This window comes from Canis lupus, chromosome 9, assembly GCF_011100685.1.
Source record: "Canis lupus familiaris isolate Mischka breed German Shepherd chromosome 9, alternate assembly UU_Cfam_GSD_1.0, whole genome shotgun sequence".
Classification (NCBI taxonomy): Eukaryota; Metazoa; Chordata; class Mammalia; order Carnivora; family Canidae; genus Canis; species Canis lupus.
This window is the reverse complement of record NC_049230.1, coordinates 9154017-9180019: the sequence shown is the minus strand read 5'-3', so window position 1 is coordinate 9180019 and position 26003 is coordinate 9154017. Positions and strand designations below refer to the sequence as shown.

Genomic DNA, 26003 nt, shown 5'->3' with positions numbered 1-26003 from the left:
TTTCTTTCTTTCTTTCTTTCTTTCTTTCTTTCTTTCTTTCTTTCTAGTTCGATTATGTTTTTAGGTTTTACAGTAACATGCAAATATGCAAAGTCATACAAAATATATATTGCTGAATGAGTGATTTTAAGTCGAACATCCTTGTTAAGAGTCATCCCAGGAAGCCTCTCTATGTTCTATCCCATTCAAAAGTCCTCCATCTCCATAAATAACTGTTATCCTGACTTTTATAGCAAAGAAGATAGAAGGAAGTTCTTGCTATAAAAGTCAGAATACTGGTTATTTGTGGCCAAATTTGTAACCTTATTTTCTTCATGGGAGTAATGCAGGGAGTAATAGTAGCACTAATTAACTCGCAATGGTATTTGGAAAAGCAAGGCATAAAAACAAACACACAAGATAGTATGTTCAAGGGCTTTACAAACTATAAAGATCCTTACCAAGAGAAATGGTTCCTCTTTGACTTAGATATTCTCAGGTAGGGGGTCTGGTCTAACTGCAACACATGAATCTGGCGAGAAGTGTTTGCTAATAGCTCTTATCATTCATATTTATGTGCTGGGAGCTGTGGGGAGTTAGATTCTAAAGTGTTTCATACTGTTATTTATCAAGTAGGAAGATAATTATGTGTAGCAACTGGGAAACATAAGTGTTAATAAAAATATGTTTATTGTAGACCTCTTATACTTTAACATGACATTTTCCACTAGACCTTCACATTTTTTCCCCAAACTTCTGATATTTAATGTTCATAATTTAATTCCCACAAACATGGGTACAGAGCTCCAGAGGTCAAAATCCAAGAGGGGAGAAAACGAGGCTTTGCTGAATAAAGTTATTTACATAGTTAATCAGGAGCTAAAACCCAGGAGAAATGCAAATCACCTTGTTTCCAGAGAGAGAACAGTAGTATAGTCTTTGGCCAGCATTCACACCCCAGAGACAAACAAAAGCTTTGACTTTCTTCCCTTGAACTTCTTTTGTGTATGTGATCTTACTTGGTTTCAGTTTTCAAGTTTATAGAAATAATCTTCTGGGTGAACCAAGGTCAAAACAGCAACCCGGGGTTTAACTGCTGATCAAGCAAACAGGATGTCCAAATATTTCCCCGAAGCAATAAACCACCAGTTAATGGTGTCATTCCCTCCCATAATGCCCTCTTGGACCAACAGGAAATGTACCTTCATTTTGCTGGCCATGGCTTGTAGTATCCATTTTAAACACTATATAAAAAGGATCACATCAGGATTTCTAGCTCCATTCAAGGAAGGAAACTTAGTGAATTACAGGCTCACTCTAACTCTCTTTTACTCAACTGTTATATGATCCCGGTGGCTCCTTTATTTAAAAAAAAAAAAAAAAAGAGAGAGAGAGAGAGAGAGACAGTAGGGAACACCAGAGAAGGACACCAGGCTACAATTAGAAGACCTTGATTCTAGTCTGATTTCTGCCTCTAGGCGTTATTGTACAAGTGACTTTAAAACACCAGGTAAAAAAAATAAAAAATAAAAAATAAAATAAAAAAAAATAAATAAAACACCAGGTAAAATCCTAAAAGCTTTGATTTAAATTCTGAACACCATTTTTATAACCTCCCCACTTGAAAAGGCTTTGGCTATAGATTATAAGAGGGTATATGATCAGAATGAACCATGGGGAGGACAGAAGTAAGTGAAAAGACAACACTCTCAAAGGGTTTGAAGGGATGGATAAAATCTCAGTGGAAATGCTTTAAGAAATGTGCAGTAGTCCTTTAAAATTTGGCACTCCTCCAGTGTCTTGCTGGTGCCTGAACAATATTGTTCACCTAACTAAGCTTTATGGTACATTTTGTCAAAAGTTATCTTCGGTTCATTTGCTTTGATGGTAACTACATGTCTTGTGGTGAGCATTCCATATTGTATATAACTCTCTAATCACTATCTTATACACCTGAAACTAATACAATATTCTATATCAACTATACCTCAATTAAAAAGTTATTAAATTTATCTTTGCTTCATGTTCGATCACAAAGTTGGAGCTTTTCTTTTCAGATTATATAGCATTACTACCCCTTTGCTAATCGATTCTCCACACCTGATAAAACTACTTGACTTCTTCTCTATCCTTTTAGGACCTCAAGTCCAGGCTCATCTGATTCTCCTGAACCAACCTCTCTCTTCCTCAGATCCTGGCTTTTAAATTTTAACTCCTTTCCTAGGCTGAAATCCATGGTTACCTCTTTTGATGCTCTCTTCTCTAGCATTTCTAGAATTCATTACCTCTTTGTTTTTCTTTGATGCAAATTCTCACTTCAACAAGCCCTGTTTTCCCGTGTTTAAGCTAGCAGGCTTCCAAAGAATATTAAGAAAAATCGAGAAACAACGATCAAGTACACTGCCAATGTGAGTAAGCCCAGTTTAGTGGATCCTTGTCTATTCCTTCATCCTTCTCCCATTACATTTTCATAGTGACTGTTCTAAACTTCCTGTGTTTTTAAATGTCTGATCAGCTGTTTCTCCAGGTGATCATCTACTTGAGTAGCTTGGTTTATTCATTCAACATCACTCTCTAGCATGCTCATCATGATTACTGGGAGTTTTTCCATATTTGTTAAATACTTAATCTTATCTCTTCATTACTCACAGCTCAAAACCTCCTCTTCTACTTGACCAAGGTGCCAGTTTCTGGCCTACACATCTCAGTGTCCCCTATTTTCAACCATCACAATATCCACTTCACTGATTCAATATTTCACTGACTCTTCAAGCAAACTTTTCTTCTTTTCTTTTGTTCCTCTCCCTTTAAACATTTTATATTACAAAAATTCCAAATGGACTGATAAATATAAATGTTAGGATTAAAAAAAAACAACCTATGCCCTCTCTTCTTGCCCTCACTTTCACTTAACTTAATGAAACTCTAGCATTTTCAGTTTCAAATCTATTTTTTTAAATATTAAAAAGTAGAGGAAAATTAGGCTGAGAACTTTTTTCCTAATCCAGTTCTCCTTTTTCTCCACGTAGAGGTAACTAGTATGCATTCTCAACTTAGTACCAATTTTCTCAGCATGTTTTTGTAATTTCAATACACATATATTTGTTTATGAAAAATATATATAGTATGGTAGTATGGTATGGAGAAAAACCATTTCCCAAGACATCCATGTCCCAGTCCTCAGGACCTCTGACTACCTTATCTTACACTGTAAAAGGAACTTCACAAATGTGATTAAAATTAAGGATTTAGTAGATGTGATTAAGGGTAAAGACCTTGAAGTGGGGGGATTATCACAGATTGTATGAGTTGGTCCAATCCAATAACATGAGCCATTCAAAGTAGAAGAGGAAGACAGAAGACTGGATCAGAGAGATGCAAGATTCAAAGGACATTGTCACTGTTGTCCTTGAATATGGAGAATGGGATTTGAAGAAGGGGACAGAACCAAGGAAGGAAGTGTCATCTAGATGCTAAGAATCACCCTCAGTTTACAGCTAATCTCAAGAGAGAGACCTGAGCCCTACGACCTCGAGGGACAGAACCCTGTTAACAAGCTACATGAGCAGGTGAATAGAATCTCCACTGGAGCTTCCAGAAAGGAACACAGTTTGCCAATACCTTGACTGTAGTTCCTGGGGACCTACATCGGACTTCTGATGTGCAAAACTAATTAACTGTGTTGTTTTAAGTCACTAAACTTGTGATAATTTATGATTACACAGAGAATGAATACATATTGCAGTGTTCTGTGGTTCAATGCTATAAAAAAGTATACATCCTTCTGCTTTACATTTTGGGGATTAACCGAGATTGATAGATGTAGCTCTGGTTAAATTTATTGTATGTTCTATGATGTTTTATAAATATTCCACAACTTATTTGTTATACTATTTATTGATATGTTTATGTTTTTTCTGAATTTTTTATTATTAATAATTTTTCAAAGCTTTTTTCCCAGCTTTATTGAGGTATGATTAACAAATAAAAATTGTTCGAGATTGAACAACATGATTTTTAGAGTGTACAATATGATATTTTAATGTACATACACATTGTGAAATGATTAGCACCACCAAGTTAATTAATACATTTATCACTTTTCACATAGTTAGTATTTGTACTCTTGAAGTGAGGAAACATAGACCTCTTTCTTAGCAATTTTCAAGTATATAATAGAGCATCGAGTATAGTCACTATGCTATATTTTAGATCCCCAGAACTTACTTCTTTATTTATGCATAATTTTCTAATTATACATACAAGTGGCATTTCTGAGTCATACAGTATATGTGGATCATGAGCTTCACTAATTATTGCTACTTTGCCCTACAAAGTGTACCAATTTATAATTGCATTGTTGGTGGATGAATTTGTTAGTCTTCCTCTTTGCCAATATTTGATTTTTGTCAAGACTTCTTAATCGTTGACCATCTGATGAATATGAAAAGGATCTTGTATTTTCAATTCTCAATTCTCTGATTACTGGTGGGATTAGTTAAGAAGACTATTGGGTTCTTCTTCGCTGAATTTCTTATTTACAATCTCATTGTACTATTGGATCATTTTCTTTTTTCTTACTGATTTGTGGTTATTTATACATTCTGGATATTAATTCATTGCTATTTATAACTTCAAATTGTATGGATTTTCTTTTCATGTTCTTGATAGTACCTTTTCTTGAAATTATGTTTTATATTTAAAATAATCATATTTATTAATGTTTTAAAATTATGAAGGTTTTTTCTTGTTTAAGAAATTCTAACCCAGGGATCTCTGGGTGGCACAGCGGTTTGGCGCCTGCCTTTGGCCCAGGGCGTGATACTGAAGACCCGGGATTGAATCCCACGTTGGGCTCCCGGTGCATGGAGCCTGCTTCTCCCTCTGCCTGTGTCTCTGCCTCTCTCTCTCTCTCTCTCTCTCTATGACTATCATAAATAAATAAAAATTTTTAAAAATGTCATAAAAAAAGGAATTCTAACCTGAAATTATGGATATTCCCTTTTCATTTTGTTTGTTTGTTTGTTTCTTTTACATGTACAAATGCTAAATCTATCTGGAAGTGATTCTTGTATTGTGTTAGGTATACCTATTTTTTCCCAGATCAATCAACCTAGCACCACTTACTTATTTTCTTCACCAACCAATTTTAATGCCACCTCTGTGACACATCAAATTTCCACACATATGTTGGATCTTTTTCTGGACCCCCTATTGTGCTTCACTAGTTTTACTCAAGTGCAAATATTGACTAGCCTTAATTACTGTAATGTTAGAAATGTCTTGGTATCTATTGGGTGCTTTCATTTTCTTATTCTTTTTTCCAAAACTGTGCTTGCTATTTTTGGCTCTTTGGTATTTCATATGAATTCTAGGAACTACTTGTCAAGTTTCAAAATAAATTATATTGGTATTTTAGTTGGAATTGCAATCAATTTAGTAGTTAATTGAAAGAAAAGCCACCCTTTTATTATGTTGCTGAGTATTCCCACTCATGAACATGGCATATTTTGTTATTTGCTTAACACATATTTTGCTACATTTATATCTAGATACATTATGCACTATTTTCTAATTGTTTATTGCAGATATCTAAAAATGCTAAAAATTTATTTTTGTTGAGCATTTACCTGGCAACCTTACTGAATTTTTATACATTCTAACAGTTTATTGAGTCCCTGGATTTTTTTCGAATAAACAATTATATTGAAAACAGCTACTGTAATCCTTATGCCTTTTATTTTCAAATCTATTACTTCACTTTAGACAGTGGTTCAATGTTAAACACAAGGATGCTAACAAAGATCCTTGAAAGGATCTTTGAAATTAACAGGTTTTCCTTTGTTTTATAGTTCTTAAATGTATAGATTTTCTTTTGTTTCCATTGTCCATAGAAAAGGTACATAAGCTACAAATAACTATTTCCTTAAAATGTGGTAAAATTTGTCTACAAAACTGTCTGAGCCTGGTTTTATTTGGGTGAAGAGTGATGGTGGTGAATATTTTTGTTTGCTGATTCCATTTCCTAATTTAATATTAATTTATACATCTCTACTTTGTAATGCGTCCAATTGAGTAACATGTTTTTACCCAAATATTACCCATACCATACAAGCTTTAAATTACATGGGAGTATCTTGCTCATTGTATTCTCTTGCAGTTTTCCAAAATATTTATAATGCATCTCTGATAAATACATCCTGCAAATACAGACATTACATTCTTGGGGCATTTTCTTCCTCCCTCTCAAAATTCATTTATTGCTCTAAATTAATTACTCATATGGACTTCTCTCCTGAGCTCCTTTGCAGTGTTTTCAATTGTATCACAAAGACATTAAATCTGGCTAAACTTCCATTACCTAAATGCAATATTTCTAACATTAAACTCATTGCTACCACCACTATCACCCCAGGAGCACTGGCTCCTGAGCCAGGTCACTGATCATCTTAAGACAGTACTTGTGGCCATTCAGGGGCAGCCCTGGTGGCTCAGTGGTTTAGTGCCGCCTTCAGCCCAGGATGTGATCCTGGATACCTAGGATCGAGTCCCATGCCAGGTTCCCTCCATGGAGCCTGCTTCTCCCTCTGCCTGTGTGTGTCTCTCTCTCAATCTCTGATGAATAAATAAATAAAATCTTTAAAAAAAAAAGACAGTACTTGTAGCCATTCAGACTTTAATTGTTTAATTCACTCTTTAACTTTTCTATCCAGTCTCCAGAATTATGGAATCATCATAGTGTCTCCACACTTGTCTATTCCTTTCCATTCCCATTCAGCCACCCCCAAATAGCACCTTAGCATCTCATCTTTTGAACTTCTCTGGCAGCCTTTGAATTTATCATACTGCTTCCATAGAGTCCCCTTTTCTAACACATCTTGCTCATCATTCCCACATTAATCTTATATATGTTTGTAATTAAGGGTTTTGGAAGGATTGTGCTACATTTTATGGTTTATGGAACACATGTGAAATAGAAAAGGCATCACTGGCTCCATCTTTTTCAAATGCAGAACTGAAGTTTCAGATTCCTTTTGAAATTCTGAGTCAATTCAAAATTAAACCAAGGCCGAGTTTATTCCTTTCACAATTCAGAATCCTGATGCATCTAGGTTCTCTTATGATAGGAGCTATGATCTTTGCTATTGTCTCACATAATCTCAAACTCTGTGCTTTGGTGCACATGATACCTAAAAAATGTTGCACTGACACAGAAATACAGCAGTGATGTACTCGATCTGGGAAGCATGTTAGGTGCCTCTGTTGTATTATCTCACTGAGAAAGGAACCACATCTGAACAAACTATTCTTCCACCTTTAGTTACGAAAAATAGATGTCCACCCCAAAAAAAGTTAACATAGGGTTAACTTGGGAGAAACTTTAGCACCAGCAATTTTAATAGAAGATAAATTGGAAACAAAGAGATTCAATCTTGTCTACTCCTACATTTTAATTCTGAAAAGAGATGAAAGAAAAATAATGAAAACACCTACTCTTGGTGAAGTTATCCTCACCTCTCACACACACACATACTTAATTGGTTCCATGATTTATAAAGTGTGATTTTAACTCCTTTTCTACCCACTTATAAGATTACAAATATTAATCATTTTCCATGGTCAATTCTAGGGATTAAAGCCTAGTACTGTGTATCTCCATAAGCAATATGACATCAGATGAAAATGTGCTCTGCTTTTTGTTTCTTCCACCCCCAGCTGTACATATATCATGTTCTGATCTGAAGAGAGAGGAATAAGAGCATCTCTAATGAACTATGCTAGAAAATCAAACAGACAAACAAAATAAAAAACAAAGATAAAAATCCTCTTTGGAAAAATCAAATCTGTGAAAAGCTCCCAGAGAATGAATATTCTTGCATACATAGACTCCAGTTCAAGATATCAGAGGAGAATCTTTATAGTCAAGTCACTGAAGTCAAGAAAGCAGTAATTAAAAACCCACTAAGGTGGGCCAAAGAGTCAAATGGCCCTGGCGATATATACTAAATATAACTGAGCTTCTCTAAGGTCAAACACTTGTTCCATTCTTATTTTAAACATAATCCAGGAGGGCATCTCTGTTCTTCAGACTAACTCTAGTAGGTGGATGGAAGAGACTAAGGCAATAGATGGATGAAGCTGCAAAGCAAGCACGTGTGTGCTATTTAAAGAAGTTGTTTATATTCTAAGTTAAAAAAAAAAGATACCTATTTTCCCCAGCTTGTCAGCCAATTATGTAAAATCTATTTTCTTTACCTCAGTAAAATGAGAAATACAGAACCATCCCAGATATGAGAATATGGGCCAACCTCTTACACGCGAGAAAGGTAGCAGTTGAGGGAATCATATATGTAACACCCTATAAAGTCAGGATAAACTCAGTTATTCTGTAGTAATAGACAACTCCAACATTCGGTAGGGGAATGACAATGAAAATGTATTTTTTGCTCATTCTACATATTGTTTATAGAGAAATGGCTGTCAGGAGAATTTGCACATCAAACATTAACAGAGACATAGATTAAAGGATGCTCCATCTCAAGATATACTTCTAGGACCATTCAGGCAGGGTAAGGAAATACGGCATACCATGCCCTAGCTCTTAAAACGTCTGCCTGGAAGTGATACTCATCACATTCATTCCCATTTCATGGCTTAAATTCAGAAGGAGCAAGTACATGCAATCTTATCATATGCCAAGACAGGAGAAGAACTTGGATAAATGTGAGCAGGCTTAATGACCCCATTTCACTTCATAAAAATTGTGTAAGTCATATCTTTACTATTAACCTCACCCAAAATATCAATATTGCTCTGGACAGGAGCTACTCTAGAGAGAACATACAGAAAAGAAGATGGGTGTGAATGCTACATACCACAAAAGTATCTCCTAAAATGATTCAGGAAATAGAAATATGGCTGATATCCAATTCTATTTTATTTAGTCTTTTCTTTTGCTTGGACTGTCTTCCTTCCTTCCTTTTCAATCAATCAACAAACCTCTTCCTGGTCTATACTCTTGATGTTTTCTTTCTCATATTTTTAAAATATTTCACTTTCAATCCCCTACTGTTACCTTATGAATTTTTTGGAACAAAGTGATATATTCAGTAAAGTCCCTTGAGATATTTTCAAAGCTTTAAAAGCCTTAATGACATTAATTCATTAATTTTTTTCCACTCTAAATCATTCTAGGACTTACTAGTTTTGAGCCTTGACTATATTAGGGCAAAGAAAATAAAGATTTAATTCCTGCCTGTGTAGAAGTAAAACTTCTCCTAGAGAAACAGCACATAAACAATGAACTACCAGAAGAAAAAAATAAGAAGAAAAAAGTCCAACATAATATTGTTTCAAGTCCCTATTGTTAATATTAGCTACTGGCATATTCTTAAACCCCCACTGATCATATATGAACAGAAATAGTGTTAAAAGAGGTGACAAAATGGGCTCTTCTGAAGCTTCCTGCTGATGCTTAGCTAATGAAGAACGTAAAAGAGTTATGTCAGCAAATGCAGAATGAAACAAAGCCTTTAGAGGTAGAGAAATAAGTACTTTGCTCAAGGAAAGAGAAAAAAATATTACGTTTTCTTTCAGTTATCTACATAGAAGCAAAAATGAGTTGTTTTCTGTTTTTGTTTTTGTTGTTTTTACTTAGTTATCATAGGTAATTGCAGATACTAAGGAATCAAGCCAGCCACACTAAATTAATCAGAATTGTTTGCTCCACTCTTTTGTGCATATACTAAAACACCTACCTGAGCTTTCTTTTTATTTCTTTATACAGCTACACATTGTTACCTTTAGCCCTTTACCTGAATCATGTTCAAAAATTGTGTGTATGTGTGTGTATGTGTGTGTGTGTGTGATTTTTTTTTTTTAATTCTTCCTCCATCCTCTGGAGTCTCCTGCAGTGACTGGCTGCCTGGTCTGTTATTACTGCTTCACTAAAGGCTCAGAGGACCATGTGCTTTGGCTGCTTCCAGAAAAACGAATTTTCTGCAAAAACAATTTTTTTTTTTTTAATTCTGACATGGGCCTGAGAGGCTGTGTGAGTACCTGAAGGAACCATCTAATATATCTCCCTGGCATTTGTCAGTGGCTACAAAAAACCTAAAGCTTTAGTTCCACACAATTTTCAAGCAAAGAACACTTGGGTGAAGATGTAACAGTTCATGTTAGTCTATCACAATCACATCTCCATTTGGAGATTCAGCTCAGTGTTCCAGAGCATGCTCTCGTGGAACTAGAAGTCAGAATTTATGATGTACAAGTTGTAAAATTAGAAAATGAGGTGAGAGAAGATATAAAGTACATGAGGCCACTCTACCAGGCCCTCCAGTTTCAAGGCCACTTTATGACTCTGCTTATCTACTGAGTATATTAACAGAGGCCATTAGATTATAATCACCTATGAGTTTCTTCAGAGCGGTGCGTCACCACCATCCGTCACAGTAGTGGGTAAAAGTAACACTACATTGCAAGGAAACCTGAACCAACATGCTTTCATTAAGTTTCAAAATGAAATCTGGGACATATTATATTAGTGGATATGACTTTTTTCTTTCTTTTAAAGTTAGAGAGGTACCATTTCTTCTGGAAGCATAAAAATACTATTATTCAACAGAGACAGTTTCACTATGATTCTTTTATTTATCTATTTTTTAAAGTAAGCTCCATGCCTGGCATGCAGCCCAATATAGGGCTTCAACTCATGGCCCTGAGATCAAGACCTGAGCTGAGATCAAGAGTCAGACACTTCACCGACTGAGCCACTCAGGAGTCCTTTACTACGGTTCCCTTCTAGGTTATTTTATTCCATTCTAAATAGGCAATATTTTCATGATCACCACCATTCTGAGATATACATTTAATAATGTTCAAAATATTATGGTAGCATAAGCATTGGAATAACAAGCTAGCTTGGGAGAATCATGGCCCCCTAGGAGCTGATAGATTCTAAGTTCAGTCTGACATCAAGTCCCATCTGTGATGATCACTGACTAAAGTATAGTGCTCAAGTAGTGATGGAGTTTCTTAAGATTATCAACTTCACCTGTCTGCTTTTCTACACGCGAAACCAGCCCCCTTGGTACTGCCTTTTCACCTAACTTACAAAATGCTTCGATTATTAAGGACATGACTGCTTACACCCAGGTCAGTCATTATCATTTTCTGGAACTTTAAAAAATTTCTCTTCTAAAAACAAAAGCAGAAGTGAGGAGAAAAGGCTAAATGTTTCTGCAACCTATCCATAATAGAACTGCCCATCCCTTAAACTCCCCACATTTTAAAAAGACAGAAAGAAAGAAAGAAAAAGAAAAGGTAAACAGAAAAGCAGAAAGTCTTTACAACTGCTTTCTCTCCATGTTCTTGCCTGTTCACACCTGATCTGAGAAGCCTTTTACAAATCACTTTACTGACCCTGGCTTTTTGACAACACAAGATCAAAGCCTCTCCAGCTTTGGAGTAACTTTGCCGCATAAATAAGTAGAGCACTGGTACACTTTGGGGCTATATAAAGAACCTTTGGCTGAGCAGTAAAACTGAGTTATTTTTACAGAGGCTGATGTCAAGGGCTAGAGCCAAAGACTTGGAATATTACAATAGACCAAAAACAAGTGAAAACAAACAAACAACAACAACAACAAAAAACCAACAATTAGCCAAGGTCTTTGTGATATTTATGTTTAAAGCCTATACCAGCAGGACGACACTTACGAGGTTTATCCAAGTGAGTACACCAATTCTAAGTAGAAGGGTCAGCATAGTTCATCAGTGTTCATCCCTCTCTTCATCATTTATGGGTTCCCTGTTGAACTCTGAATGTTGTCTGAGAACTGAAAATGTGCAACATAAATCTTTGCTGGTCTTTTATCTTTTTATTTATTTTTTTAAAGATTTTATTTATTTATTCATGAGAAGCACAGAGAGAGAGGCGGAGACATAGACAGAGGGAGAAGCAGACTCCTCACAGGGAGCCCGATGCTGGACTCCAACCCCAGACCCCAGGATCACACCCTGAGACAAAGACAGATGCTACACCGCTGAGCCACCCAGGCGCCCCTTTGTTGGTCTTTTAAAACGAGACTTCAATTGATCATCTCAAGGAAAAACAGTACTGGATGAATTCCATCCAGGAACCCCAAATATTGGTAGAATAAAAAATATATTCTCAGAGTACGGAGAAATCTTTTCTAAGCATGATCTTTCTTTATTGAAGTACAAAGGTTTCTTTCATAATTGCTAATTGTGCTTAGTTTTATTGTTATAAGAACCAAATTTTTAGTGAAATGGAAGCCAATATCTTTGTGATTCTCTCATCCTTCCTTTCCTTTCTTCTTGTCACTTGCACCTCCTTTGCCCCATGCCTCTGCAGCACATGCACAGAAAACTTATATCATCTCACACGTTATTTCCTAGCAGGGTTTTTTTTTTTTTTTTTGGCATGATTATTTTCTGCACAAAAGAGTTTATTTCCTGAATATCTGACTCATATTTAGAATCTACCTGTCTGTTGTTTTCTAAAATGCCTTCCAAATATAAGCGCATCTAAAATAATTGTTGATGAGGCACCTGGATGGCTCAGTTGGTGAAGTGTCTGCCTTCAGCTCAGGTCATGATCTCAGTGTCCTGGGATCAAGCCCCACATTGGACTCCTCATTCAGTGAGGGGAGTCTGCTTGAGATTCTCTCTGTCTTGCTCTCTCTCTCTCTCTGGCCCTCCCTCTGTGTGCTCTCTCTCTCTCACTCTCAAATGACCAAATTGATCTTAAAAAAAAAAATCATGGGAACACTTAGCAGGAAGACAAGAGAGAAGTGGAAGAAGACGACGGAGAAGGAGGATAAGATGGAGAAGGAAAGGGGGAGGAGAAGGAGGAGGAACAGGAAACAAGGAGGAGAAGCAATGGTGATAAGTATATCTACACCACAAGTGAATGGAGAAGCAAGGATAATGTAAGATAAAATTCAACTAACCAAGTAGTAGTTCTTATCAGGAATCTTCACTGGGTTGTGTGGGAAGGAAAAAGAAATAGTAATGAGGAAAGGGAGTTGTCAAATCCCTGCTGAATCCAGTGATCCATTATTATGTCTTTCTAACCATTGCAGACATTCAAAAGATAAGGAATAGATGGCAATATAAAAAGAAAAATAGTTATCATATTAAGCAATAATGTATGAGAGTTTTTTGTCTCTTCAAATATTTTAACAATAACTATTAAAAAAAAAAACTTTAAAAATACCACTCTTATGGTGTGCTTCACTGGGCAGGATGCCTACAGTGAGGGCAAAACATCAAAGCAGTATCCCTGAGACGTTAAGAGAGGAACTTGAAAAAGCTTGACATCAGGTGATTTTTTTAATTGCCACAGTATATTGTCATCACCATTATGGGCATGTTTTAAAGAGGAAGGAATACATGGGGCTTTCCAGAGAGTCAAATTTCATTACCCAAAACAATTTCTGAGTCAATTTTTATACTTCTATCAAAACCACTTAAAATAAATGTGGTCTCATAAACAAACTTTTACCTGGATTACCAAGAGGGTGTCAGTGTGAGGATGGGGAGTGTGGTTCAGGGGTCATACCCCAGGAAAGGGTGGAAAGGAAGGAGAAGGAATCTCCTTTAAAGTTTTGAATAATCTTTATCCCCAAAAAAGTGAGACTGTCAATGTAGGGTAGGGGTCTCCAGTAGTAGCTAAAGGTACTTCCTTAGCTATCAGGTCACCTTTTACTACTAACCACATAAACCTGGAGTAAAAAAGAGTCCATATAAATCCTCCATAAGCATCCACTCTCACACTCACACATTTGTCATCACTCTGTGTGCAGAGCAGAGTAGTCTTATTGTTCAGGAGGTTCTGAACAGAACTTTTTCTAAACACACACACACACACACACACACACACACACACCAGAAAATGAATGAAAATTTCTCCCATATTCCTTCTACCCCCGCAAATCAGTGATAAACAAATACTAGTAGTGCCAATGATTCTGTAGTTATAAATACCATTAAGTCATTTTGATGTCATTGGAGATCGAGAATACAAACAAGATGGAGGGACAAATGGTTTTAAGAACTTGAAGGGCCCCTAAGTTATCTGTTTATTTCAAGAAGTGTTGCAAATGGGAAAAGGAAATCTCTTCAGAGGAAATTTGTTTCCGCAGTATTCTTTCACATAAAAATAAACCAAAATATCAACTTCATTTTAAAAGCTGCTGTATACACAGATATGCACTTAACCTCTATAAATGCAACAGTCCTGGAGGAACTTTATATCTATGTTCTTTGGTACTATTATCATCTTTCAACCCAGGATGCTCCAACAAAGTGATTGGCACATAGCAGAGGTTCAAAGTTTTTTTTTTTTTTTCTTTTTAATGTACCTGAGCTGTAACTAGAGTGGATATACGTACCCACATACATATAGTTATTGAAGTCATTATAAAAGTGATTAATACCCCCTCAGAGATCATTCAGTTTCCAAAGTATTTGCCAGAATGAGTGGGCCCTGAGACCACAGGGGAGCTGAGGGCCGGATAAGGTCCAGTTTCCACCTCCCTGTCACAGCCCTGCACACTATTATTATTTACTGAAGGCCAGTGATTTGCTTGGCACTGCATGGCTCGCAGGGGGAAGCTCTGTCTCTGCCCAGTGGGGTTTGAAGAACAAGGCTTGTAAGACATAAAAGACAAGTAAGAACTGGCAAGACTGAGGAGCAATCTAAGCCTGTGGCTTAAAATACCATTAAAATAATCATTAAAACCAGGCATCTAACACGCCCCATGATCTAGGCCAAAAACAGAGAAAATGTAAGATTTTTCATCCTGTAACCACAGGCTCTTTTTGTAATTGGTAGGCATCAGGGAAAGGAGGGATAAAATCCTTCCTAGATATTCTAGGAGAGAGTAGTATGGTCCTGAATATTGTTATTATATATCATGTGCCCACAGTTTAATGGCTAATGTTGAGTTATATACAAGAGTGATACATGATTGAGATAGTTTCAACGGGCCAAGCAATATTCGCCATGCTATCCAGGATATAACTTGCAAAGACTATTACTTATTGAAGACACTGAAGCCCAAGCTGACATCCCATAAAATACCATGTAAGGGTCATAGATGACTTCATCATCTAAAGAAAGACATGTCCTCCAAATGCTAATTTCACAACTATGGAAAGCATGTAAGTTTTCCTGGGGAAAGATGTCAGGAGGTGTGTTAGGCATAATAACTTCCAAAGAAGTGCATGGCTTAATCCCCAGAATGTATGATTATCTTACATTAAGTGGCAAGAGCATCTTTGCAGACATGAGTAAGGATCTTAATATGTGGAAATTATCCTCAGTCACAATGGTCCTTACTATGGGGAGGCATGAGGGTCAGAGCAGAATAGATGTGAGGAAGGGAGCAGAACTGAAGTGCTATGAGAAAGGGACCACAGGTGAGGAATACAGGAGACCTATAGAAGCTGGAAAAGACAGGGGAATGAATCCCCCCCTAGAACCTTCAGAATGAATGCAGTTCTGTCAACACCTTGGTTTTAAGACTTCTGACTTCCAGAGAAGTAAGATAATATATGTGTTTTGTTCTAAGCCACTAAGGTTACGGTACTTTGTTATAGCAGCAATGGGAAACAAATATAGAGGGATTTAAAAAAAATCATCCTTTAAAATGATCTCGTGGTTACAGGATGAAAACATCCTTTAAAATAGGCATTCCTAAAAAAAAAATAATAATGATAGACATTCCTAAGGTTCTGTTGCATATTCTGAATGCTTCAGGAAGCATCCAAAGACACTTTAATAGTGAACAGGTCTTCCACATTTTCCAAGAACACATTAACCTGTGACTATAAGGTATGTTAATAGCATTTCTATGTTTAAGACACTATCTATAGAAGTTCCGGAAAATAGCACTTCTCTCTCCCAAAATGGCTCTGTACTCATTCAGAACACTCCAGGAATGTGCTACGTATTGTAGAAGGTTGGTTTAACATTCAAAAGATTATTCATTCAAGCTCATCATATTAACAGAATAAAGAAAAACACCATATGATCATCACAATAAATACAGAAAATAAAAAAGACAAAATCTGATACCTATTCATGATGCAAACTTTCAGAAATTAGGAACAGAAGGAAATTTCTCCAACCAGTTATCAGCCTTTGATGGAAAAACAATTATACTAATATTATTTTTAATGAACAAAGAAGCAATGCTTTCCCACTGAGACTGGAAACAAGGCAATAGTTTCTACTCTCACTATTTCTACTAAGAATTTGCTGAAGATCCTAAGCTAATTCACTAAGAAGAGAAAAAAATAAATGGCATGTATATTGCAAGAAAAGAAATAAGACTATTTAGAAATGACAATCATCTAGCTAGGATATTCCAAATAATTTACAAAACAAGCTAGAAGCTACTAGGCAGGTTTATCAAGATCATGGGAAAAAAATTAATATAGAATTATAAACTATTTTTCTATATAGCAGCAATAAACCATTGTAACTGAAATAAAAATAGCATTTTGACTGCAATCAAATATCTAAGTATAAATTTCACAATATATGTGTAAGACCTGTACACTGAAAACTACAAAACATTGCATAAAGAAACTACAAAACAATGCTTAGAACTAAATAAATGGAGAATTATAACATGGCTATAAATTAGAAGACTCAATATTGTTAAAATGTCTATAATTTTATCTGTAAACTTAAAGCAATCCCAACAAAATAACAGCGGGCATGTTTTTTAGAAACTGATGAAGTAATTCTAAAATGTATATGGGTATTTAATGAACCTGAAAGAGCAGTTCAGTGGGAGAAAGGATAGTCTTTCATACAAAGAGGGAAATAGGGTAAGAACAAATATTTATTAATATAAAAAACAAACCTTAACTCTTACCTTCCATCATGTAAATATTAACTTGAAATGCAGCAGAGAACTAAGCATACAAATTCAAAACATAAAACCTTCAGAGGAAAGCACAGGAGAAATTCTACAACCTTGGAATAGGTTAGGATTTCTTAGATGAGTCATAGCACTTTGAAAGATACTGATGAGAGAATAAAATAGTCAACAGACTGGAAGAAAATATTTGCAGTGTATGTATCTGACATAGGAATTATATCTAGAACACACAAAAAAATGAAATTCAATCGCATATCAAATAATCCTATAAAAATACGCAAACACTGTTCTACACACTATCAGACATTTCACAAAAGAAGGTATACAAATAGCCAATAAGCACATAAAAATAGGTTCGGCATTATTACTCAAGGTAATGAAAGTGATTTAAACCTACAGAGAATAAATAAATAAATAATAAACCTACAGAGAGATACACCCTGGAATGACTAAAATTAAAAAGAATCTCAACACCAAGACTTAGCAAGTATGTGAGACAATCACTACTCTCACATACTGCCAGTGGGAATGAAAAATGGTACAATTCCATTGGAAACAGCTTGTCGGTTACTTATAAAGCTAAGCATTCATTTACCATGGGACATAGTGATCCAATACTACATATTTAACAAAAGTAAACATAAATATCTATCTGCAAAAAGATTAGTGCATGAATGCTCTTAACAGCTTAATTTGTTATAGCTCCATGTTGGAAACAACCCAGTGTCCATCAATAGGTGACTGAATAAACAAATTATAGTATATCCATGCAAAGAAACACTAATCAACAATTAAAAGGGATAAATTAGAAGCACACAACAATTGGGAGGAATCTCAAAAACATTAGCTGAGTAGTAAAAGCTTTGCACAAAAAGTATGCACTCTGAGCTTTTAATTACATGAAACTCTAGAAAAGACGAGTCTAATTAGTGTCTGCCTCTGGCCAGAGGTTAGCAGGGAATTGTCTGGAAGGGGACAAGATCTTCGAGGGTAAAAGAACTATTCTACGTCCTGCTTGTGGAGGTGTCACACAGATAGATACACTTCCCAAAACTTAACAAGATGTACACTTAAAAATTGGTGCAATTTGGGGGATCCCTGAGTGGCTCAGCGGTTTGGCTCCTGCCTTTGGCCCAGGGCGTGACCCTGGAGTCCCAGGATCGAGTCCCGTGTCAGGCTCCCGGCATGGAGCCTGCTTCTCCTTCCTCCTGTGTCTCTGCCTCTCTCCTTCTCTCTCTATATCTATCATGAATAAATAAGTAAATAAATCTTTAAAAAAAGAATAAATTTAAAAAAAAAATTGGTGCAATTTATTTTATGTAATTTACACATCAATAAGGTTGATATGTTTTTTTTTAAATCTTCCTAATACCAAAAAACATAAACATCTACGAAGTCCACATCCTCATACTCTACCTGTGTCTTCATGTCAGAGTTGTTGGCTATAATCCATTCTTGGATGAGTTCCTTTTCACGTGGTTGGTGTCCAAACAGTTTAAGCGAACAGAATCCTGAGTGCAGGGGGACCTCCTGAACCCTCCAGTATGTTCAGCCATATGAGAATTTCCAGAAAGTATAGGATTCTTTTTCTACTCAGGCCTTTATGACAGGTATTCAAGCCTGCAGCCTAAGGACTAAAAGCTGGTGACAAAAGGTTGGTATTTAAGGAATGACGGAAACAGGAAGAAACAAATGTCTGGAGAAAGTTTTTAACAGACCTTCAGTGATGAGTGATTTCCAGTGACCAGTATGTTGCTACATCAAAGTGTCCCTGAATGCCTTTGAAGGAGGTTATTTCTGTCTACTCAAAGATGTTATGAAATGCTACACTTGGTGATAACAGTTACTACTTTTCCACCCCCTCATTGGTATAGAATTACAACACAAGGGGATAACAATTAAATATTATTAGAGCCCGTGGTTTCCATGGTAAGAATACATATCTTCAAGACTTTAGAAACACTGAAAGTGGGTGGCATTGCTGAAAAGTTCACTATGAAATGACAACCAAAGTCATGAAAAAATAAATGGTCTTTCCATCAGATAATGGACATCGGGTCCAGTTAGAATGCTGTACTATCTTAAAAGGTTTTTTGACTTTCCAGATCTTCACTAATTTTTTTTTAAAACATTTCTCTGAATCACCTCTGTGTAGACCAGAGTCAACACTGAACAACAGGCAAACAGTAGGTCAATAAAATTAACTTTTTCTCCAGTTAATGATATACATTTCTTGATTATTTGTACAAAGCAAGGAAAGTCACAGGGATCTTCTAAAAATGGTTGAATATAAAAGTGTCATTTCTATCATAGCTAAAATACTTTTTGTGTGTGTGTGCGCGTGCATACAGTTCATTTACTGTCCTCATTCCAGTGTCGTTTCATAAAATGATGCTCTCAGGGTAGCAGTAAAAAGAAAAACATTAGACCCATAGAGAAAACCATAGGAGATTAAGAGTTTTCCAGGAAAATGTCAAAGTGGACAGCAAATGTAAGAATAATGGAAAGATGACTATCTGGGGATCTTTGGGGACAGAAACGTCTAAGCAGCATCAAAAACGTGTTATCATGATTCCTGCTGGTAACATGAGCCAACTTCAAAGCTTCCCTTGGTGGATTACGCCAAGAGGGGCCATTATCAGAAAGGAGTAGTTAATTAGAGTGAATTATTAGAACGATCAACCTGCCTTGAATGCAGGACAGCTGCTGAGTCACACTATAAAAATGAAATGGGACCAACGACACATATACCCATGTCGTTAATAATTTCTGTTTGAATTGGATATCTGATTTTTTAAAGTGACATTGGGGGAAAAAAGTAATCACATTGTTTAGCGCACTTACATGATTCTTTCTCGATGAATGTTAATCCTTCATGCTGTCAATCAATATGCTCTTATGGACATTTTAAACATTACAACCCCGGTTTTCTTGGTACACGTTTTTAATTTCCATCATAAAAATAGCCATCGTCCTCAGATATACGTTTTAACTCTATCGGTAGTACTTGCAATACTTGGAGTCTCACTATCCACTACTTTATAAAGGGGAATTTAGACCGAAGGTCGTGATATAATAAAATCGTTTTCTTAGTCACTCTGGAAAGGAACTTGAAAGGAACAGGTGCATCGTCTGGGAGGAAGCCTGAGGTGATAGTATAAAGACTGCTTTCCCGTCTTTCTTTCCTTTTTTCTTCTATCTGTTCTTTTCTCCCTCAGTAGGTTTCTAAAAATATCACGAGAAAGTAATCTGATGCAAACACATGCATCTTACTCTAGGAAAAACACAAACCTCAATTATGAAGATGCATAATGACATCAGCAACTAATAAAAGAAGCCATGCTGCATTACATTCTTTCCTCCATCCTCGGTGTGCACGCATCTGGGACCTTGATAAGCTGTCACAGGTTAAGGAAGTAAACAGATGTCGGCTGTTGATAACAATCTATGGTGAACTTTGAGAGCCGGTGGTGATTTGCCCAGTGGCTCTCTCCTTATCGGAATGCCTTTATATATGCTCACCTGGGTAAGCGCTCCAGCCTGCCCGAGCAACTTTCATCTGGCATCAATCGTGGCCATAAAACAAGCCTATGAAGTAATATAACAGCCCAGGTGTCTACAATTTCCAACTTCCACATCACCTGACAGCATGCAACTGCCTTCAAATCAAGGCTTCCCTATCTCTATTTAAGGACAGTGAAGAGAATTCTAAGAGTTGTAGCCTAGTCCCGGACATGCTTACGGTTGAATGAAACACTCTTACTCATTTCCCAGAAAGTCAGCAAGCGCTGTGAGTGATCAAAGTGGAATGACATACTCGAGGAGTATAAAAGCGACTGGACTAATATCAGCAATGCAGCTTGCATAACCAGCAAATGCCTGATCTTGAAAAAGATTGTCTTGACTTGTGAATGTGTTCTTCATTCAACAGCTAGCAGAGTATGCTGGTGGTACCCAGATTTGTAAGCCTCAAATGTCTAGAGAGCTTTTACATTGCTGGAGATAAGGCAGCAGTTAAGATCAAAAACACTTCTTGTTGGGCCCATATTTTTGTCCTGGGTCTTAATACATGTAAATAACGCAGAAAAGTCGGTATTTATGTGGTTTTTTAAAGTTGGACAAAGAGAATTAGATGGAGGTGGTGGTTGCACAACATTGTGAATGTACTAAATCCACTGAACTGCATTCTATAAAATGGTTAATGAATGCGAATTTCTGAAGAAAAGCAAAGATCAAAATTTTGAGAGAAAAAAGAAGTAACTGAGGTATTAAATCCAAAACACTCTAGGGGAAAATTTTTAATCAATTAACTCGCTCCACAAGCATTTTTTTGCACACTTAGTTAAGAGCCAGGCCCTTTAGTATGGGGCTTAGAAAATTAAGGTACTTATATTCCCATGTCCTTAAATCCCCTAAGCATTTATGAAAGAATTCCTTCCTTCTTCCTCTTCCTTCCTTCTTCCTCCCTCCCTCCCTTCCTTTCTTTCTTAATCAAGTCTTCTGGGAGAGAAAAATCTTCTTTCCTGTTTTATCAAGCTGAGGGGCCCAGGGTTACTGAACCTGGATTCAATCCTGGCTTGCCCCCTTTCTAACTCAGCAATTCTAAGCCAGGTTTTTAACCCAAGCCTCAGTCTTTTCATGTGAAAGTGAAGATAATAAAATCATCAACCTCATAAAGATATTTCAAGGATTTTATTAGATAGTGCAGGTAAAGCATTGAGAATAGTACTAGTATTAGAAATAAGTTAATATCAGGCTTGATTCTTGCGATTATTAGTATGTGACTTTCTTTCATCCTTTATGTCAATTTGGCATTTTTAAAATATTTTTTGGATTCCTTAATTTCTTAGCACACTTCCATGATTATACAATATATGTTTTAATGATGATCAATCAGCAGCTCTCAATTAATTTTTTTTTTTTTTTTTTTTTTTTTTAATGATAGTCACACACAGAGAGAGAGAGAGGCACAGACACAGGCAGAGGGAGAAGCAGGCCCCATGCACCGGGAGCTCGACGTGGGATTCGATCCCGGGTCTCCAGGATCGCGCCCTGGGCCAAAGGCAGGCGCCAAGCCGCTGCGCCACCCAGGGATCCCCTTAAATTTTTTTTCACTTTCTAAATTTGGCATATCTTGCTAGACTAGATGGACCTTGGAATGATAACAGGGTAAGAGCTAATTCCTTCCTTTGCCTTCAAGTTTTCCCTGAATATTGCTAAGAAAAACCTCATTGATTTCTAGTCAGCTGAGAAAATTTTGTTATCTCCTAAGTGAGCTTCAATACCATGCGAAATAGTCTTCAAGCTAGTGCAGGCTTGGGGAGAGGATAGGATAAAATAAATACATCTATCTCTAGTTGCAGTTTATTTTATTTTATTTTTTTATCTTTACTCTTTTGGAAAAGCAACTTTTTGAAGTATAATTTGCATGTAATAAAATGTCCTTTTTCAAGGTTACAGTTGCTGAGTTTTAATAAATATTTACTCTTAGGTATAACCACCACTCCAATCGAGATATAGAACATTTCCGTCACCCCCCAAAAATGCTCCTGTGCCCCTTGGCAGTCAACTCTACTTTATGCCTGGCCCCAGACAACTATCTGTTTTCTGACATTTATGTTAGCATAGTTTGGTCTAAAACAAAGGATTTGCAAACTATGACCCATAAACCAAATGTGGCCTGCTATCCTTTTTTGTAAGGTTCACAAGCTAAAAGATATTGTAGTTGTTTTCCATGTTGAAATGTTTTGAAAAGAAAAGACAGAAATAAAAGAATAATATTTCATTACACATGAAATATTTATGAAATTAAAATTTCAGTGTAAAAAACAAAGTTTTATTGAAATTCAGCTATGGTCATTCATTTACATACTGTCTATGACTGCTTTTAGGCTATGATGGTAGAATTAAGTAATTGCCCATAAAGATTAAAATGCCAGCTTCTTGGTCCTTTACAGAAAATGAAATCCTGTAGTATATATAGTCTTTTGAATTTGTATTCTTTTGCTCTGTGTAAGTTTTTGAATTCCATGCATACTGTTGCCCGTAACAGTAAATCAACCTTTCTGTTGCTTAGTAATATTCCATTTTTCAAGTACACCACAATTTTTTTTTATTCATTCACATCCTGATGTACATTTGAGTTTTCTCCATTTTGGGACTGTTATGAATTCATATGTTATAAGCATTCTGATACAAGTCTTTTTGTGCACATCTGTTTTCATTTCTCTTGGGAACCATACCTAGGAGTGGACTCATTGGATCACTTAATAAGGGTGTAGGTAACTATAAAAACTACTGTGAATAAGAGTTCCACTTGCTCCTTGCCTTTTGCTAATAATGGCAAAACTTTAAAATGTGTATTCTTAGGGATTAAAATGGCAAGCATTTCCAAGCAAAAACACATACCCTAACTTGGGTTCACTTCTTGAATTATTCATATTGTTCTAACTTTTAATTATGCTTGCATTTCTACATTTCCTATCTTGTTTTCAGATAAAAATATTTTCCTTGGACTTCCATTTAACAAACATGTGCCTTTAGAGATGGCTGAAATGTACTGTTTTTTTTTCCAATTCAGGTAATGATACCATAGATTAGGGTCAGCATACATTCTCTGAAGTAGGTAATTAAGCTTTGCAAGCTGCCATGCTCAGAGTTTTCTAAATAGTTTCCTTAGAAATATCAATTAAACACAGGTCTATCTGGTATAGTAAAGAATAGACAGCTTTCAAGACACAGCTACCACTCTCTTAGTGGGTGACAAGTAGGGCGATGCTGGGGTCTGCTCCTGCCAGTTCAGAGAGCTGATTATTAAACATTCATGAATTTTCTCAGATGAATGTTAAACCATTGGTAGCTTGAGTGGGCCACAGTGGGAGTATCTACACCATTAAAATCAGTAAATACTTTTTTTTCTAGAGAGCAGATTTACCTGTATACTACTGGCAGCAACCCTTCTGAATCACTAGTGCTTATGCAATCTGCATGCATAGACTTGATGGTACATGAGCTAGTATAAAAATAAATCCACCAATCATAATCTCCAGAGACTCTGGGAAACAACCTGCCACCCCGCTTTCCCATGATAATATGCAATATCCATATTTTTGTCTTGCTTGTAATCTAACTCAAAACTTAGAAATCCTCATCATAAATTTAGAAATCCAATAAGTTTTTATAACCCATACCCAGAAGGCAGGAAAAACTATCAAATATGTGTATATAAGAATTGCTGCATATTTCTGGTCTTATTTTTCCTGTTGCTATACAAATATACATTTTAATTTTTCCTTGAATGTAATTAGATTACAAAGTCTCCCATATTTTTTAGAGTTTAACATTTTGCCCTCACTGTGTGTATAACAATTTCAGATGATAACTTCTGTCTGATTTTTACTTTTGTGAATTGAGTTGGATTATTATGCAGGTCAGTCACATGTCAAATCTGGCCCCCAATCACTGCCCTGCCATGACCTTTTTTAAAAAAAATATATTTTAAGGGTTATAAATGAAGAAGAAAAAAGAGAAGGAGGAGGAAGAAGAATATAGGATGGCAATCATGTGGTCTGCAAATCTGGTCCTGTATAGAAAAAAAGGCTTGCCAAATCTGTGGTACAGAAAATCAACACGGTATGAACATTTTATAATCTATTTAACGGTTTGTATACTATAGCAATAATATAGGATGGGGGACAAATTTTATTCCCATATATTCTTTATTTAATGACAAAGAAATAAGTGCATAGGAAAAAAAGAGCAACAGGTTTAATGGAAATCCGCTTGTTTTCTCTCTTCAGAACTATCTTTCTCTCAACTTTTTTTCATTTTTTATAGGTGAGAATACCATGTTAGAATCAAGAGAGGCTGAATGAAGCAGGAAATAATTAATTCTCAATGTCTCTCACTTACAACCATGCAAACAGTCCTCAAATATTCATGAGTTCTAGATTTTTAACTTCTGTGGCAAGCAGCGTACCACAAATTTGAGATACAGTCTTCTACATAGAAATTCTGTGCTTCCAGTGTTTACCTGTTCAATTCAAAATAATTTTTTGAGGATCTGCTATACTGTAGGCACTATACTACTGATCTGAAAGCAGTCCAGATACACATTTAGCTGTAATTTAAAAATTAAACATACAACTATACTGTAAATGATCCATCTTATTCAGCTAGTCCTCCAAACATCAATGTCTTCTCATATTTAACACTCTACCAGTTCAAATGATAATTTGCATTTACAAAGGAGATATTTGGCTAACCCATTGACAGAAGAGACCCAAGATGGAAGTGTTCCTTTACTCTTACTACTGTTCTCTCAACCTTCCCAAGAAAGCAAATAACAGCCCCTCTGAGTGCAGGTAGCTATTGATGGACATAAGTGCCAATCACAAAAGTTGGGGTCTTGGTTCTGCTTCAGGTTACAAGCACTCCAAATCAAATGTATGTGACTTACATGACATCTGAAATATATAGTTGGAGAGGCAGCAGTAGGAAGAACAGGGAAAGGGCATTCTAGACAGAAGGAATACAAGGGCAGGCTGGAGACAAAAGGCATGGGCCAGCCTGAGGATCTGGAAGGAAGAAAGGCCTGCATGGCTTGTGTGCAGTGAGCAAAAGGACAGCAGTACAGGATGAGCTGGGCATGCACTGGACCACGTGTGGGCTTTCAAGCCATACAAACAACTTAGATATCACTAAAGAGCAATTTGAAATCATCGCAGGGTATTTTGAGAAGTGAAAGGATCTGGAGTCCCTGGGTGGCTCAGTCAGTTGCACATTTGCCTTTAGCTCAGGTCATGACCCCAAGGTCCTGAGATCAAGCCCGACATCAGGCTCCCTGCTCAGTGGTGAGCCTGCTTCTCCCTCTCCCTCTGCTGCTCCCTCTGTTTGTGCTCTCTCTCTCTCCAATAAATAAATGAAATCTTTTTTAAAAAAAGTGATAGAATCTGATTATATTTTTGAAAATGCACACCCTAGAGTGCTCACCATAGAGTGGCTGCTCTATGGCAACTGAATGAATGGTAGCTGAGCAGAAGAACGAGAAAGTCCTCATGTTGGAAGGTTATAGCAGATAGTGCCGACAACAGATAATGCTGG

At 36.4% G+C, this 26003-nt stretch overlaps 1 long non-coding RNA gene across 6 annotated transcripts in view; it reads right to left on the bottom strand.

The window, feature by feature from the left end:
• LOC111097339 overlaps nucleotides 1-18585 on the bottom strand; it is a 569600-nt gene extending 551015 nt beyond the window's left edge. For all 6 annotated transcript variants that reach the window (XR_005364248.1, XR_005364246.1, XR_005364247.1 and 3 more), the window contains exon 1: nucleotides 18318-18585. This is a non-coding gene — a long non-coding RNA (uncharacterized LOC111097339). The remainder of the gene's footprint in view (nucleotides 1-18317) is intronic.
• Between the last annotated feature and the right edge of the window lie 7418 nt (nucleotides 18586-26003).